This window comes from Polypterus senegalus, chromosome 10 (assembly GCF_016835505.1).
Source record: "Polypterus senegalus isolate Bchr_013 chromosome 10, ASM1683550v1, whole genome shotgun sequence".
Taxonomy (NCBI): Eukaryota; Metazoa; Chordata; class Cladistia; order Polypteriformes; family Polypteridae; genus Polypterus; species Polypterus senegalus.
The window spans coordinates 23,784,341-23,802,864 of NC_053163.1; the positions used below are offsets into that span (position 1 = coordinate 23,784,341).

An 18,524-nucleotide genomic window follows, 5' to 3' on the forward strand; every position below is an offset into this window, starting at 1 on the left:
AGGAAAGGCACTGAAGGTACATGTAAGTCAAGGTATTGCAAATATTTGTTCTAATACCTGTGCAGGACAGGTGGCATGGCTAATATAACATCAACTGAAAATAAAGTAAATTCATTTTTAAAAAGTCCAGCCTTGGAGGTTGGCTATGCCCCTGTACTGTGCAGCAAACATATGATTGGTTACAGCAGGTAAACTTCTAACTTTTATAAGCTTTTAACCAAAAGCTTATAACAACAAAGTGACTTAACCTTTTCTGGCCCGCAGCTGAGGTCTTCAAGTTCAGTCCTGGGGCCCCCTGCAGTTGCAGGTTTCTATCCCATCTCATTTCGCCATTACTGAGTCGTTTGTACCTTTCATTCATTCGATTGTTTAACTAGCTGAACTTTTTTCCCTTTTCCTAATTTGCGTTCAGTAAAGTGCAGTATTGTAAAATTTACCTGGTGGTGGATGCCCCGAGTATGTAAGGACTGGGGAAGAGACTATTTTCAAGACTCTTTCTTCTCCCCCGGACCGACAGAGGGAAGCCCCCTTAGCTTACAGCGGGGCCACCACGGTTAGGAACATAGAAGCTCAACCCTGCTGGGGCCCGTGGCCACCGCCAGGGGGCACCTACTCATTTATAGGGCCCTATTACTGGACTCCTTCCGGGTGCCCTATAAAAGCAGCCAATCACCACCACTCAACAGCCTGAGTTGGGAGGAGGAAGACGAAGGTCTTGAGGAGCAGTCGAGGCGGAAGGCCAAGCGGCAAAAGGGACTGTGTAGTGCTCTGTGAGCATTGTGTGTTGGACTGTGTAAGTAATCCGTGTGCTGTGTGGACTAAAAACCTGTGCCCTGCCTGACTCTGTCAGGGTTAGGGTGGCTGTATGCGCCCAGGGCTTCACAACCTATATAAGAAAGAAATTATTTTTTCCTTAGCTTTAAATGGTTAACTCTTTTTTTCCATTTTCATTTTTTTCTGTGAAATTTTCTCCGTGAATTGCGTCCAAATGGTGACAAATAATGATCAGCAGAGCAGAGACGGGTACAAATGACTCTGAATGCTAAAGGACAGCAGCTTCCTCATTGGTATCCACCTGAGCACTTTTTAGCCACTACTGACTTAAATGACATGAGCCTCAACAAAAAGCAGAATATCAAACAGTAAGATAAAAAGAATTCACTCCTCTCCGTCTAAAGCGGGCAGCATATCAGATCGCAGTCCAGACTCTTTAGGTGTGTAGCTCCGAGCTGGTGAAACGAGCAGCCCGCCTGCATTTGAAATTCTGACTCCTACAAGGTGTTTGCAGACTCTTTTTTTGGGGTGAATTTCTGTCGGATTGAAGCTGTTAGGTTTTTATAACTCAGCAATTGTAACTCCCTGTTCTGAGGAATATTTCGGACAAAATGAAATAAATAAATAAATGCGTAAATAAATAAAAGTACTGTGAAATGTGAGCATAAATAAATACATGTGTCATGAAATGAGAGCCTTAATAAATAAATATGTCATGAAATGAGAGCATAAATAAATAAATGTGTCACGAAATATGTTTTTCGTTGCTTATTTATTTATTTCATTTTGTCCGTAACATTCCTGCAAACCGTCATGAAATACGGCTTGAAATAAAACTGTCACTTTCACTCGTCAAAGTTGAGAGGGTGGGCTCTAACACGCCCTCTAGTTACTGATTGGTGAACCGACAGCACAAGAATTAATTAGAAAAATGCTTACTACTGCCGATGAAATGGATTCTGCCGAAGATATTACGTATTTCAGAGAGAGAATTGAAGATTTATCGGAAGAAATTACAATGTTGGCGACCCTTTTAGACTCCGATATAGATGAAACTGTTTTTGAAATTATCGAAGAACAGGTGGAACGGACTCTACTACACTCCAGTTCAGGTGATGCAGTTCCCTGCTCTGGACGTCCATCCTTTGACATTCCAGCTGAGTCAATAGAAGACCTTCTGTTATGCGGTTTAAAATTACGACTGATTACAGATCTATATGGTGTATCGGAGAAGACGATCACAAGGCGAATGAGCCAGTTTGATATACGGTAAGCTGCACCGGCTGTATTAGTTTAGGTACTTTGACATGGAATGCCCAAAGCAGCTCCAACTAATATTTTGAACTTAACAATTTTACCACTGATCAGAGCTGTACAGTTGTTTGAAAAAGTAGCTGCGAATATGCAACTGACTTTATACTCGTAAAACAAGGGTCAAATACTCAGTTCAAAAAGGGCCGCCAACATTGTAATTTCTTCCGATAAATCTTCAATTCTCGTAATATCTTCGGCAGAATCCATTTCATCGGCAGTAGTAAGCATTTTTCTAATTCATTCTTGTGCTATCGATTCACCAATCAGTAACTAGAGGGCGTGTTAGAGCCCACCCTCTCAACTTTGACGAGTGAAAGTGACAGTTTTATTTCAAGCCGTATTTCATGACGGGTTGCAGGAATATTACGGACAAAATGAAATAAATAAATAAGCAATGAAAAACATATTTCGCGACACATTTATTTATTTATGCTCTCATTTCATGACACATTTATTTATTTATGCTCACATTTCACAGTACCTTTATTTATTTACGCATTTATTTATTTATTTCATTTTGTCCGAAATATTCCTCCATACTTCACGTGTGATGATCAGTTTTGTAACCTTGTCCTGTAACCTTTGTTCCCAAACAGTCCCCCAGACTGATGTTGACTCCATTAGGTTGACGTCTGCGAAGCAAGTAATTGTAAATATTAATGTAAATGCAACATGAATCCATGATAGTCCAGGCTGGAGGTGGTAGTGTAGGGAATGGTTTCACGGCACACTGTTAATGCCAATCAGTCGTCACTTGAAAGCCTCAGCCTATTTGACTATTTGTTGCTGACCACCTGCATCCCTTCATGGCCACAATTTACCCATCTTTTAATGGCTGATAATGAACCATATCACAAAGCAAAAGTCACAATGTGTTCAGTGTTCTTCAGTGGCCTTCACAGTCACCAGATCTGAATCCAGGAGAACATCTTGAAGATGTGGTAGTACAGGAGATTTGCACCGTGAATGTTCAGCTGACAGACTGGCAGAAATTGTCTGTAGTAGTAGTAGGGCGTAGTAACGTGTTAGCCATTTTGGATGCAATGAGAAGTCAAGCAAAATTACATCTTTTATTGGCTAACTAAAAAGATTACAATATGCAACCTGTCAGTTTGCAAGGTGTCATTTATCTTGACTTCTCATGTCAGAAATTGTGTGATGCAATCAGGTCAACAGGGACCCAAATCTCAAAGGAATGTTTTTCCAACATCCTGTAAAATCCATGCCATGAAGAACTGAGGCTGTTGTGAGAGCAAAAGGAGGTCTTATAGGATGAATAATAAATGACAGATAAGTTAGTAACAGAAAGATCCAGGGCTTCACATTCCCCGTTTAAAGTGCTCTTCAGGTAAGGCATGAGATAGACTTTCAGTGAAGAGGTGACTTTGGCACCCTCTAGTGGAGCCACAGCAAGAATCACCGGAGCTTCTGTTCAGTTCAAGCTCTTCCAGTCTGTTTATTCTCACTGGGAAGAGGAGGCAGATGTGATTCCCTCCTCAGTTCTTAAGAGTGAAATGGAGACTGTGAGAATAAATGTTCTACGCTGTTGCTACAACCCTGGTTTATTCTTAAATTGTTGAGATTACAAGACAAAACAATCACAATCCTACATTGTTTCCTGTAGGGTGCCCCACAGAGCCCCACACTCAATAATACCCAACAAAGTCATGGGTTCAAATAATGGATTTTTTAATCCACTCAGCACTTTGAACAATGAAGCACCGCCAATAACCATACAAACAATAAAAAATGGCTTCCAGTGACCCAGCGTGACTTGTGAGGAGCACTTCTGGATTGTTTGGGATCCAGGGTAGTGTTCCCCACACAGCTCCTCCTTGTGCCCCCTCAGGGGGACCGAACAGGGCTGGCACTTGCAGACTCCAGTTCTCATGAAACCCTCCATCAAACCACTTCCACCTAACTTATGGGGAATGTAACGGCTCCTGGCCTCTAGCTTCTGCTTGTCCATCCCCTGCAACCTTCCATTCTGTGCAGAGATTATGATGCCCATCTATCCTCCATGGCACTCACAATTAACATGTATATATGGGCAAAAGGACACTACATAACAAATAGAAAAAAAGAAAACAATTAACCTACTTCTCCTTAGATCCTGCGTTTACAGGTTTATCACTTGCCAACAGTGTGGAACATCTACAACACTTACCCAATTCCCAAACCACAAAAATATGTTCTCTTCTCACCACCCTGGTTCTTTTCTTCCATCTATCTATCTATCTATCTATCTATCTATCTATCTATCTATCTATCTATCTATCTATCTATCTATCCTGCCTACTACACTAAAGTCAATATCTCTATCTATCTATCTATCTCAGCGTTTCTCAACCTTTAAGTATTTGCGACCCGAGTTTTCATAACGGTTTTAATCGCGCGCCCCCTAACACTTTTTTGAAATGTAGGTGCATATTTTATTATACCTACTTAACTTTTATCTACATTTATCTAACTCTATATTTATTGTTCTAGTATCAGAATGTAGTTTAAGTTAATTTGTTTTGGTTTCAACAGATGTTTTGTTCATATTTTTGATTCTTCTTTTCTTTTTTTCACATCTTCGCACCCCCCTTTTTGTTTATTTGTGCCCCCCTAGGGGGGCCCACCCCACAGGTTGAGAACCACTGACCTATCTATCTATCTATCTATCTATCTATCTATCTATCTATCTATCTATCTATCTATCTATCTATCTATCTATCCTACTACACTAAAATCAAACTATCTATAACTACACTTCACACTGTATTAATTCATGTATATACACTGTAATTTAAAATAACCATACAGAAGAAAATCACGAAAAAGACCTTGAAAATGTCCTTTGTAATGCACATAAAGCAGGGGTTTTCAACTCCAGTCCTGGTGGGCCTCAGTGGCTGCAGGTTTTCATGCTAACCATCTTCTTAATTAGTGAACTGCTTTTGCTGCTGATTCACTTGTTTTGCCTTTTGTTTTAATTGACGTGACTCAGACCCCTTAGTTTTTCCTTTTTCCTTAATGAGCGGCCAAACAATAATGTGACACAAAACAAGCCACCACATGACCAGCTAACCTGAAAATAAAGAAAAGGTGAAGATCTCGGTCATGTTGGTCTGCTCAGATCAACAAAACATCTTGACGGTGGTCTTAGAAAAAACAGAAAATCAACAGTCTGCTGTGGCAGAATGAGAGTAGCAGCAAGCCCTGATATTCAATAACGGCTTTAATTAACAGCAAGAATTGGCTTCTCATTAAGAAACTGGTTGGAGTGAAATTGACTGGAGTTTGATGTTCCAGTTTAGTTGGTCATCTGTTGGCTAATTTCACATCTCATTTCTGTTCAGCTGGCATTTAATAAAGAAAAGAATCACTTCAGAGAACTGAATCCTTAAAATCAGGATTATGGGGAGAAGGAGTTAAGTAGCAGTGAAAACTGCTCGCTGATTAAGAAAAGGGTTAGAACGAAAACCTGTAGCCACTGCGGCCAGGACTGGAGTTGGACACCTCTGACATAAAGTATGTAAACATCCTAGACCAAATGGAAGCCAATTTTACATCTAGACATCATTTTTCTAAACACACACACATCAATGCTGGATGAGTATTAATTCATCACAGAACACATTGTAGCATTGCCACATAAAAAAGTATATATTTTTTCTTCTTCTCTCTATGTAAAATCCCGTTGTCATTTAAAAATACAGAACATAAGATAGGCGGGTTGGATAGAGAGGACCTTTTGGGAGGTACAGGACTGTCATTTACGATTTCCGGGAGTGCCATGGAAACAGATGCACTATTTAAATAGGGGAGCAAAAAGGTAGGAAGAGGAGGAAGAAAAGACAGCCCGAGTTTTACGGCGAACGAGGAAAGGACATGAGCATTCTGAGTCCAGGAGAAAGATTTGTTTTCGAGGAGCACCGCAAGTCTACTGCAGCCTGGGGTGGCCACCTCGAAGATTCCGGATACGCTGAGGTTACCGTGAAGGGGACCGAAAGCAGTGTGAGCCGTAAATCTTTTTATTCTGCGATTGGCATGTCTAATGAACTGGACTATGGAGAAATACTAAAACGGAAAAAAGACTAAATCGAAAGGACGGAGGGGAAAGTTCTCGGAAATATAATTGTATGCTTTTGTGTTCATTGTATATATTGGAAGTGGGGGTGTTGTAAAAGTGTAATAATTATAGTTTTTTGTTTTTGCATTTTTTCTCTGTGTGGGTTAGTTAATATCATTTTTATTATTATAAATCACTTTTTGGCGCTGTGGGAAGGGGTTGAAGGCAGTTTGAGGTTGACCTGCAATCATCAGTTAAACTTAGTGAAGTGTAGCGGAAAAAATCATTACAACGTTCATGCAGATGGACTCATAGGCGGCTAACTGAGAGTCATCAATTTACCTAAAGTGCACATCTTTGGGAGTATCCAGAAAAACTCCATATGGACAATGTGAAAATGCATTAGAGTCAACATGAAGCTGGAATTTGAACCCAGGAGTGCTAAGGCAACCGTATTTACCATTGCAATGCCATGTTCCCCCTCAACTCGTTATGTCTTTTCAGCCGGACATTGATTTTCTGAATCCACTTATTCTATCACTTAGTTACTGAGGACCAAAAACTGTCGTGGTTGCAGTGAGTACAAGGCGGGAGTAGCCTGCCCATTCATGACACTTTCCACTGTCCAAATATTATTTTGTATTATATTATGACATTGTTATCCCTATTAAACATCTTGGGTTGCTACTGTATATATAACAGTAATCCTTAGAGCATTCGAACAATCTAAATTTAAACGGTGCTTTCTGTTGTAGTGTTTAAAAGTTTCAGTAATACAATATGTCACCACTAAGTGGCTCCCGAGAACTGTTAAATCGCCTTAAAGAGACTCCACGCTAACGCAGAACTTCTGCTGCCAAGCTACGAAGACCGGCGTGGGGGGCAGCTGGCATATTTTAAGCACATATGTCACTTTTGAAGGGCATAGTAAAATTACATGAAGATTTTATTTAAAGCACGGGTGTCGGACTCCAGGCCTGGAGGGCCGCAGGTTTTCATTCTAACCATCTTCTTCATTAGTGACCAGTTTTTGCTGCTAATTAACTTCTTTTGCCTTAGTTTTAATTAACTTGACTCAAGCCCCTTGGTTGCTTCTTCCTTAATTAGCAGCCAAACAATAATGAGACACAAAACAAGCTGCTACATGACCAGCTAACCTGTGCCCATCACACAATATCTGAAAGTAAAGAAAGGTGAAGGTCTCAGTAAGGTTGATCTCTCAGGTCACCAAAACATTTTGACAGTGTTCTTATAAAAAACAGAAAATCAACAGTTTTGGAAATGTCTGCTGTGGCAAAATGAGAGCAGCAACAAGTAATGGAATTAAATAACGGGCTTAATTAACAGAAAGAATTGGCTTCTCATTAAGAGACTGGTTGGAGTTTGAAATCCCAGTTTAGCTGGTCATCTGTTGGCTCGTTTCACATCTCATTTTTGTTTGGCTGCCATTTAATAAAGAAAAGAATAAATTCTGATGACTATTAAATCCTTAAAAACAAGGCTATTAAAATGAAGGGAAAATAAGTTAAGTAGTGCTGAAAACTGGCCACTGATTAGGGAAAAGAGTTAGGATGAAAACCTGCAGCCACTGTGGCCCTCCAGGCCCGGAGTCTGACACCCCTGATTTAAAGCATGACATAAAATAAAGAACGGTCAGCTCCTAAAAACAAAGTAGTCACACTATTTAATTTTAGTTTAGTTTGACTTATTTTTGGCAGTGTTTGACATGTTGTGATGTTGTGAGCTCACAGCTGAACGACTTGACATGTGGATTATTTGGCACAAGTAACGTGAGATTTTTTCTTTGACTTTTTGATATTTCTTGCTGGTGGTCACCATAAACCACTGTGATATCAGAAATCTAGATGAGAACGTGAGATTAACTTTTTTTTTCAGTCACTTTAATTCCAGAAACTGAATTCATCACCAGGAGTCTGCATTTGAAATGTCTGCTGTAAATGTAACCCCTGATGACTGAAGATTTACACTCACCTAAAGGATTATTAGGACCACCATACTAATACTGTGTTTGACCCCCTTTCGCCTTCAGAACTGCCTTAATTCTACGTGGCATTGATTCAACAAGGTGCTGAAAGCATTCTTTAGAAATGTTGGCCCATATCGATAGGATAGCATCTTGCAGTTGATGGAGATTTGTAGGATGCACATCCAGGGCACGAAGCTCCCGTTCCACCACATCCCAAAGATGCTCTATTGGGTTGAGATCTGGTGACTGTGGGGGCCATTTTAGTACAGTGAACTCATTGTCATGTTCAAGAAACCAATTTGAAATGATTCGAGCTTTGTGACATGGTGCATTATCCTGCTGGAAGTAGCCATCAGAGGATGGGTACATGGTGGTCATGAAGGGATGGACATGGTCAGAAACAATGCTCAGGAAGCCCGTGGCATTTAAACAATGCCCAATTGGCACTAAGGGGCCTAAAGTGTGCCAAGAAAACATCCCCACCATTACACCACCACCACCAGCCTGCACAGTGGTAACAAGGCATGATGGATCCATGTTCTCATTCTGTTTACGCCAAATTCTGACTCTACCATTTGAATGTCTCAACAAAAATCGAGACTCATCAGAACAGGCAACATTTTTCCAGTCTTCAACTGTGGTCTTCACCAATTTTGGTGAGCTCGTGCAAATTGTAGCCTCTTTTTCCTATTTGTAGTGGAGATGAGTGGTACCCGGTGGGGTCTTCTGCTGTTGTAGCCCATCCCCCTCAAGGTTGTGCGTGTTGTGGCTTCACAAATGCTTTGCTGCATACCTCGGTTGTAACGAGTGGCTATTTCAGTCAAAGTTGATCTTCTACCAGCTTGAATCAGTCGGCCCATTCTCCTCTGACCTCTAGCATCAACAAGGCATTTTCGTCCACAGGACTGCCGCATACTGGATGTTTTTCCCTTTTCACACCATTCTTTGTAAACCCTAGAAATGGTTGTGCGTGAAAATCCCAGTAACTGAGCAGATTACTCAGACTGGCCCGTCTGGCACCAACAACCATACCACGCTCCAAATTGCTTAAATCACCTTTCTTTCCCATTCTGACATTCAGTTTGGAGTTCAGGAGATTGTCTTGACCAGGACCCACACCCCTAAATGCATTGAAGCAACTGCCATGTGATTGGTTGATTAGATAATTGCATTAATGAGAAATTGAACAGGTGTTCCTAATAATCCTTTAGGTGAGTGTATGTACTGTACACTCTACCTGAGCAAGGCCCTTAACCGGCTATTGCTTCATCCTGGGTATGATGTTAATCTGCATCCAGTTCTGCAAGTAGGTCCTCCATTTTACAGGGAAAACTCGAGGGTTGGTGGTATGATTGGCACTCCAGCTATCGTAAAAAACCTCACACTGCTCCAGTGGGGTGCTGAGGTGTCTCCCGTTGCACGGCTGCACTTCATGTCCCAGGTGTTTGGTCATGTGGTGGGTGCGGCAAACGCCCTGTAATCAGAACATCCTTCCAACCTCCTCCTCCTGCGATGATTCATCAGTCAAAACACAGACCTGGCTAGAGCCCACCCTGTCAACTTTAACGAGTGAACATTTCATTGCAAGTTGTCTGTCTCCTACAGAGTCACAGAAATAAATGTATAAATAATGAAACAAATATGCCAATAAATAATGAACAAAAACATATTTCACAACAAATTTAATTATTTATTCTTCCTACTTATATCCATTCATTTTTTTACCACTTATCCAGTCTGGATCGCATGGGCAACAGACTAAGCTAAGATGTCCAGACATCTCTTTACCCTGCCACATCATCCAACTCCTCCAGGATGTTACAGAGGCATTATCAGATCATCTGGGAGCTATCATCTCTCCGTCATGCCCTTGATCTGCCCTGAGGTCTCCTCCTGGCTGGACAGGCCCCAAACTCCTCTAGAAGGTATTCTAATGAGAAGTGTGAGCCACCTCAGTTAAGTCCTTTCGATTGGGAGGTGTACTGACTGCGTTGAGCTCCCTCTGAAGGCTGAACCCATACACCCTAAGAAGGAAGCTTGATCAGCGATTCCATTCTTTTATTCGTTACCCACAACTCGTGGCCATAGGTAAGGGAAGGTATGTGGATCAACTGGTAAGTCAAGAGTTTTCCCATTTGTCTCTGCTCTTTTTACAATGCCTGACTAGTACAGTGTCTCCATAACTGCTGTTCCGATCAGCCTGTCAAACTCTCTCACCCTTCTTCCCTCATCGCTGAACAAAACCCAGAGATATGTAAACTCCTCCACTTCAGATAGTATGTCCTCCTCAAACTGCAGAGGGTAGCAATGACCTCACACTTGGAGGTGCTGATCCTCATCCTGACTGCTTCACACTTCAGCACAAACCGACTTAGTGTGCACCTGAGGTCATCACCTGTTGAAGCCAACAGGACCGCATCACCTGTGAAAAGCTGGAGCCTCTCCACCCCTTAGCTGCGCTTAGAAATCCTGTTTGTCATTTTTATCGGTGACAAATGGCAGCCATATTGGAGTTGAACACCCACTGGTAACAAGTCTGACTTACTGCTGGCAATGCAAACCAAGCTCTCACTCTGGTTGTACAAGGACCTAATAGATGGTTAACACCAGGCCCAGTACTTCATATTCCCAAACACCCCTCGACAAGACACCACAAGGCATGTGGCCATATACCTTTTCCAAGTCTACAAAACACATCTAGACTGGTTGGGCTTACACCCAATAACCCTTGAGAATTCTAGTGAGAGTAAAGAGCTGGTACAGAATTCCACAACTGGGAATTCTGCATTGTTCCTCCTGAATCTGAGGTTAAACCAAAAGATGGACTCCCCTTTCTAGCACTTTCCAATAGATGTTCCTAGGGAGGCTGAGAAGTGTGATTTCGCTATATTTGGAGCACACCCTCTAGTATCCCTTCTTAAAAAAAAGGACCACCACTTTATTTTCCCAGTCCTGAGTCACTGTCCCCAACCTCCACACAATGCTAAAGAGGTGTGTCAGCCAAGACAGGCCAATAACATCCAAAGCTTTCAGGAACTCCCCCTGACTTTGCCTCATCTAAGGAAGGTCAGTGGGATTCAGGAGGTCCTCAAAGTGCTTCTTTCACTGGACAGGTCATCGGCATTCCATCCCTGCTATTATGCCATTATTCCTGCTTTTCTATTTATATATTGTCACATATCCCAATACATTTATTTAATTTTGCTCGAAGATCTCCTCCACAGAGTTGATTTAACTCTGGAGAATTTCCGGAGTGACATGAATATGGGTAGCACTGAAGGAATTCCAGAAAGGAGATCAGGAGATAAGGTCCTCTGAATTTTCAAAAGGTGTTCCTGTGCAGATGTAAAAAACAATGGGACGGCAAAATCACTGAATGTTGATTACAGATAACTGGGATAAAAAACAAAAAAAAACAAAACAGTACATGAGCTAACTGGACTGGGAAATGAAGCACACAAGATGGCGTGAATAGTCGAAAAACAAGCAAGGTCCATGAAACAGGAGGTCAAACAAATGGTCAGACATTAGAAATGAACAGCAAAGGCAACAGGTTGTGATGATAACTAGAAATACATGCCCCTTACATGAACTACACAAAAAAATTTGGACATGAGTGTCAGTAGGCTTTGCTCCCTAGGAACCAAGTTACCCGAACCATTCTATTACATTTCAGTCATTATTTACCATTCCGATGCTGATCTTTCTGATCATAAAATAGATCATTACGAAAGCAATTGACAAGAAGAATTCATCATGAATTGTAGAATTACGGTATTTGAGAGTTTCTCTAGAGCTCCTCTTTCTCTTGCATGGTTTGGCTGAAAAACTAATCAGCACATTGTCATCTCATAACAGGCTTAAGTTTCGAGTTTGCCATTTTTCCGTCCAGCTATCCTCAAGAAACCATGACACACACCTATCATCAAGAGATCGATGTTTTCGGTATCAGGGGATCCTAAAACATCCAGATCTGTTGAAAACCAAAGACTGAAATTTTTGACGAAACTAAAACTTTCACTCCCCCCCCCCCCCCTAGACAATAGGTTATGATGGGGGAGGATGCAAAGTAAAAATAAGTCATTGTTTTATGTTTAATCAGGATGCTTGGACATCTGGAGATGTGTGACACCATCTTTGATAAGGAACATGTAGTGATATTAATTTCGTTAGACCTCAGTGTGGAATTTGACTCTGTCAGACATGACATTCTGCTGTCCAGAATGGAGAACATGCTGGGTATCCCCGGCACTGCCCTTCAGTGGTTTAAGTCCTCTTTGACTGATAGGCAAGAGTTTGTTAGTCTTGGCAAAAGCAGGTCCAGCTTATTGCCGGTCATACAAGGTTCTCCTCAGGGCTCTGTCCTCAGCCCTCTTCTCTTCTGTATTTATATGCTTCCACTTGGTCATATTATTTGCAGCTTTGGACTGGGTTATCATTGTTATGCAAATGATACTTAATCAAAGCTTTCTCAGCTCACAACTTGCCTCAGTGAAATTAAAACCTGGATGGAGCAGAACTCTTTAAAATGAAATTGCAATGAAACTGAACCCCTGTAAATTGGCACTAAAGCACAACTTAAGAAAATGAGCTCCTTCTCAGTCACTCTTGACGGTGATCTCATCAGACCTTCATGTAATGCAAGGAATCTTGGTGTCATTTTCGATTCCCCCCTTTCTTATTCCGACCATGTAAACCACATTAAGAAACTTGCTTACTTCCACCTAAATATCATATCCCATGTACGCTCATTCCTCTCCTTTTCTAATGCTGAGAAATGTGTCCTTGTTTTTATCACATCCTACATTGATTATTAAAACTCCCTATTGGCAGGTGCCCCTTCAAATGTTATATCACAACTCCAGTTAATTCAGAACTCTGCTGTAAGAGTCCTAACATGGAGCAGCAATGGCGAGCACATCACACCCATCCTGCTTCACCTCCACTGGCACCCTGAGTCTTACAGGATTGAATATAAAATCCTATTAGTAACCTGCAAAGCTTTATATGGCCTCGCACCAAACTATATCAGTGACCTGTTCACCCACTAAAGTCCTCTGATTCTGGCCATCTTATTGCGTCCCACACTAACCTGCACACTATGGGTGACAGCAAGGCCTTCAGCTGTATAGCACCCAGACTTTGGAGTGACCTCCCGAAATTCATGAGATCAGCAGAGTCCATTCATTCCTTTAAAAAACTGAAAACTCATCTGATCAGGAAGGCGTTGAACTTAACTCAACATTCTGCCCTTCTTTCAGTTTACCTCTCTGTCCAGAGGCTCCGGATTATTTGTGTGTGTGTTATATCTCAAATTATGTGATTTGTTCAGGCATTTCTTTTAGTATTGAATTTAGTATTATACTCTGGTTTATTCTTTTGTTTATCCTATTAAATATTTTTGTATATCCTGTGTTTATTTGTTCATTGTTCTATGCCAAAATTATTTGTACCTTAAGCTCCTTGAGCATGGGAAAGATGCTATATAAATAATATATACTAATATTATTATTTATATATTATGTATTATCATTATTATATATGGTGGCACAGTGGTAGCTCTGCTGCCTCGCAGTTAGGAGACCCGGGTTCACTTGCTGGGTCCTCCCTGCCTGGAGTTTGCATGTTCTCTCCGTGTCTGCGTGGGTTTCCTCCCACAGTCCCAAGACATGCAGGTTAGGTGCATTGGCGATCCTAAATTGTCCCTAGTGTGTGCTTGGTGTGTGTATGTGTGCCCTGTGGTGGGCTGGCGCCCTGCCCAGGGTTTGTTCCCTGCCTTGCGCCCTGTGTTGGCTGGGATTGACTCCAGCAGACCCCCGTGACCCCTTAGTTAGGATATAGCGGGTTGGATAATGGATGGATAGATTATTATTATTGATATATTATGTATTATTATTATTATTATCATTATTATGTTGACATTTCAGCATATATTTGGTAGCTGCTGGTCATAATATAGCACACATCCATCAAAATGTATAAACAAAATGGCATCGTTCGTACTGTGGTGGGCTGGCACCCTGCCCGGGGTTTGTTTCCTGCCTTGCACCCTGTGCTGGCTGGGATTGGCTCCAGCAGACCCCCATGACCCTGTAGTTAGGATATAGCGGGTTGGATAATGGATGGCATTGTCTGTAATGAAAATAATAATCAAACTGATGAATGCTAATTCCAATGCTTATATAAAATCAGAACATATTGGTCTGCCAGCCTAGGAAGAGTAACTTTTATTTCTTTTTTTTACGATAACATGCCACCAGCCAACAGATGTACATAAGCCACATTTTTGATTCTTCCTCTCTATGAACAGGCAATTTGGGAAAATGAAATATGGCAAAAAAAACTTTTCTACAGTTCTGGTGAATCACTGGGCTTTGATCACCCTTCCAAGTGACATGCAAAATGTGTATTCTGGGAGCATGTGGTGATTTTACAGTACGTTGCTGCACCCACCACACGATTAACCACCCGGATTGGGACTCGGGTGCAGCCGTGCAACAGGTGACCCCTCAGCACCACACTGGACAGTTTTTTTACAGTAGCTGGGGTGCCAATCCTGCCACCAACCCCCAAGTTTTCCCTGCAAGTTGAAGGATCTGCTAGCAAGACTGGATGTAAAAAAAACAAAAAAAAAACAAACAAACCATAAACTCACTTCCTGTTAAGGAACAGAACATAAGAGGTGACAGTTTGGGACAAGGCACTTTAGGGGAAATGCCAGTCACTCTGACAATAAGCTGCTTTACTGAAACCAAAGTCGGAGTCCAGCAGCTTACAGATTAGCCTGACACACCTTGTTTAGTTTCTGGGTGTCAGTCTGAAGGTTCTTTTGTCTAAAAGTTCACAATTTTAAGTAAAAAGAAACAAACCCCACAGGCTGTTAATGCCACAGCACTTGAGTGAAAAGGTTTTTCTAATTTTGTTGTGAAAGACGTGTATGTAGGTGTATACCTGCCATCGCAAATCTTCATTCAGAGCTGATAAAAGACATGGAATGGTGGGGGAGAAACAAAACAGTTTTTGTAAGTACCTCTTAACAGAGCTGCTTTTACAAATTTATGTTGTCAGAAAGCAGATGATCAAAGGTTGTGTTTGTGTCTAGGAGGGGGTGATATTTAACAGAAAAGGACTTCTCAGACTCTTCATCGTCGTCTTATGGTCTTAAACATCTTATTTCAGCTAAGCCTTTATTTACTATATGACCAAAGGTATGTGGCCACCTCTCCAAATTATCGAGCTGAGGGGGGTTTCATTGTTTGCAGGTGCATCAAGCCATACAATCTCCAACAACAGTAGAATGGGTGGCACTGAAGAGCTCAATGACATTAAAAGTGGCACTGTCAGAGGATGCCACCTTTATGACAACAATATGCTACATTTTGTGCATCCATGCTCTCTCTCTGTGGTATACATTAGAAAAAGGAACTTAACATGAAGCATTTACTTTAAAAGGATTAACTCCAGATATAAAAATGACTGGCTCTAAAACAAAATTAACAATAGGTTGCAGATTTCCAGTTTGGCTCTACAAATACAACTTCTCGAGAAACAAACGAGGTGACACGTATGATTCTTGGTTTTGAAAGCGAGCCAAATACACAGCACTCTCAGTATGTTTCAACGCGAACCTGGTTAGTAGGCAACTTGCAATATTATGAACCAAACTACAATAAGCTGCTGAAGAATAAGGCTAGAAATTAAATTACCGATTCCAGTCCCTGACTGGAGGAAATCAAAGAAGATGCAATATTGAAAGAGAGAAAATCTTTGGAGTGCAGAAACGCAGAAGTCAAACCGGTTATTTGCTGAAAGACAAAAGTAAGTAAAGAATGGAATCCGGGTAAGGACTATGTTACTCTAAGCTATAGATGCACTCATCAAGTTTCTAACCTGCTTGGCATGTACCTTGGTGTCTACCTTGGCAGCATTGAGCACAAGGCAAGAATTAACCCAGGGTAGGTAGATCAGATCATTGCTGGGAAGAAACCATGCACAGAGGGAGTCTGGGTCAGCTTTTCAGTGTCGCCAAATAAATAATCTCCTTTGGGACATCTGCTCTGGCTCCAGGAAGAAAAGGCTGTATCTGAAATTGGCAAAAACAAAAAATTAAGATTAAAATGAGCAAAATAACGCAGACATGATGATTGTAAAAAGCATCTTATGGTCAGCACCCCGTAGTCATCTTTTCAGTGTTGTAGATGACACTGGTTTCTGGCAAGTATCTAATGCAGAAGCCATCTGAGGACCTGTAAGGGGTTTGCTTCTCACACTACACACTCTATGTTGTTAGTGGTTTACTTAGGTTTTCTCCATCTTTTTCTGTCCTGGTTAGATCCACTTTGCTTTTTTCTCTCAAGGCAGTAACAGGTAAGTTTGTATGATACCTTCAGTTTCCTGGCAGTCTGTCACATGGAATGATCTTCATTCCACAAAACTACACCAGACTGACACGTTTCTGGAGAAAGCTGTTTCATTTTGGCCAGTTTTGAACCCAGGACTGAAGTTCAGAATTGCCAGTACCTTGCAACCCAAGTGAAGAGAAGAACAGGTTTGAAGTGGTTCTAATGCAATGCAAAAGGTTTCTTTGCTTAACATTTAAAATGACTAATCAAGTATAGGCTAATGGAGGTGACCATTTGGATACTGCAGGAATAGCTGCTGAAAATGGAACTGTGTAGTTATATACAACTCATGAATTCAAAACCAGTCATTTCAAGCAGTTAGCATGGCTGTATGGTAAATCGATAAAAAAATGTATCCGTTTCTACTAAAAACATGCACATGCCTAGATGTGTCCAGACTTTTGACTTGTGATTTACTTATACAAATAAATTACAGTTCACATACCAATAAAGCATAACAGATGGGTATACTACAAAATGGAAAATAAATCAAGAGATAGTTTCAAGGTTTTATATATAAATATGCATTGCTAAAGTATTTACACCAATCTTGTTTTTCAGTCCAGATAATATGCTAGCTGTGTTACTTGGGATCATCCGAGAAATTTCGGGCGTCAGTTATAGCGTCGTCGGTTAATCGGGTGTATTAGAAAAAGAAATTAAGAGGTTTTCAAGGTTTTATACAGTTTTATTTTTCACCTCATATAATACTTTCGTTTTGAATCCTAAAACCTTTCCTGCAAATATGATTTTACGAATAGCATACTTTTTACTCAATCATTTTGCGATCGTGCCTCCCACACAAGCTCACGCTTTAAATCGATTATAATGCACTCACTGACCGCTACAACACCGTCAGCACAGGCGTCTTCCGTATGACGTGTATATGGCGTCATTTCCGGTAGCTGAATATTGACGCAGCAGGAGGCGGAGGAATAACAATTCGTTTCTGGGCAGGTGAGGTAGACAGAGGGAATGCTGTTCGGCAAGCCGGAACTTTTAGGTGAGACGCTTTGGTTCTTCTCGCGGAAGGTTACGGCTGTAAACAGACAGACAGGTGCAGCTTAATGGAGACTAGAATTATAAAAAATCCCTGAACATCACAGGCAGGGCTGGAACTGATCTGCGTGGGAAGTTTGGAGCATTTCAGATATTGCAGGTCATTTTCTTGAAGATATGGAAAGCGGTAACGTGAGGACCGGGGAAAGTAGTGGATATCCCTACTAGGAGGTGAGTTATACGACGTTGGTTATTATAATGTGAGAGGGCTTGGAACCCGGGTCCACAATGTTAAGGTTATTGGACTGGGGTTTCCCGTGCGATGTGCTGCAGTTCTGCGCAACTGCTGACGACTGAGTAGTAGAGCTGTTGCCGGTGGTTTTTAGTATATACGCCGGCGGTGGTACGGGTAGCAGATGTTGGGACGATCCTGATGCACCTACACTGCTCTCCGATCAGCAGATCGAGGAGTCGCAGGCTGTTTTATGTTTTATTCTTTTTACGCGGTGTCAGACACTGAGCCCTGTCACTATTTCTGGAGTCTGCCCTGCATGTGAAGCACAGCAGGTCCCCTTACTGCTGCAGCGTGGGTGTATCGGGGGAGGAACCGGCAGCTTTATGCCCGACTGTGATGGTTTTGAGGATTATTTTGGCTACGGATTAAGACTGCAGGTCCGTTTTATACGGACACGCCGTAAATACACGACATAACGTGCCTTACGTGCAGTTGTGTACCTGTGCAGCACCCGGAGTATTGCGTGTTTTCCGTATGATGCACTTTGATGGGATCAGATTGTTGAAATTTCTCTATAAAGCTAAGGTGTGCTGAAAAAAGAAAACTTGTACAATACAAGAAGTGAAATCATGAATATACAGAATGAACAAAGTTTGAAGAATGCTTTCAGTTCTTATTAAACATACTGTACATGTAAACGGTACCCAGATGATTTCCACAAATCTCAACTGTGAAAGACCTGAATGCACAGCTGCT

The 18,524-nt window shown here is 41.4% G+C and overlaps 1 long non-coding RNA gene across 3 annotated transcripts; it reads right to left on the minus strand.

The window, feature by feature from the left end:
* Nucleotides 1-3,662: 3,662 nt before the first annotated feature.
* LOC120536959 lies at nucleotides 3,663-17,435 on the minus strand. 3 transcript variants are annotated; one of them, XR_005635234.1, is made up of 3 exons: nucleotides 17,377-17,435; nucleotides 16,038-16,215; nucleotides 3,663-4,149 (listed from the first exon to the last, which is right to left on the minus strand). It is a non-coding gene; the product is annotated as an uncharacterized LOC120536959 (long non-coding RNA). The 3 variants fall into 3 exon arrangements; XR_005635236.1 differs by having other exon boundaries at nucleotides 16,023-16,215; XR_005635235.1 differs by lacking the exon at nucleotides 3,663-4,149 and adding an exon at nucleotides 14,686-15,937 and having other exon boundaries at nucleotides 16,023-16,215.
* Between the last annotated feature and the right edge of the window lie 1,089 nt (nucleotides 17,436-18,524).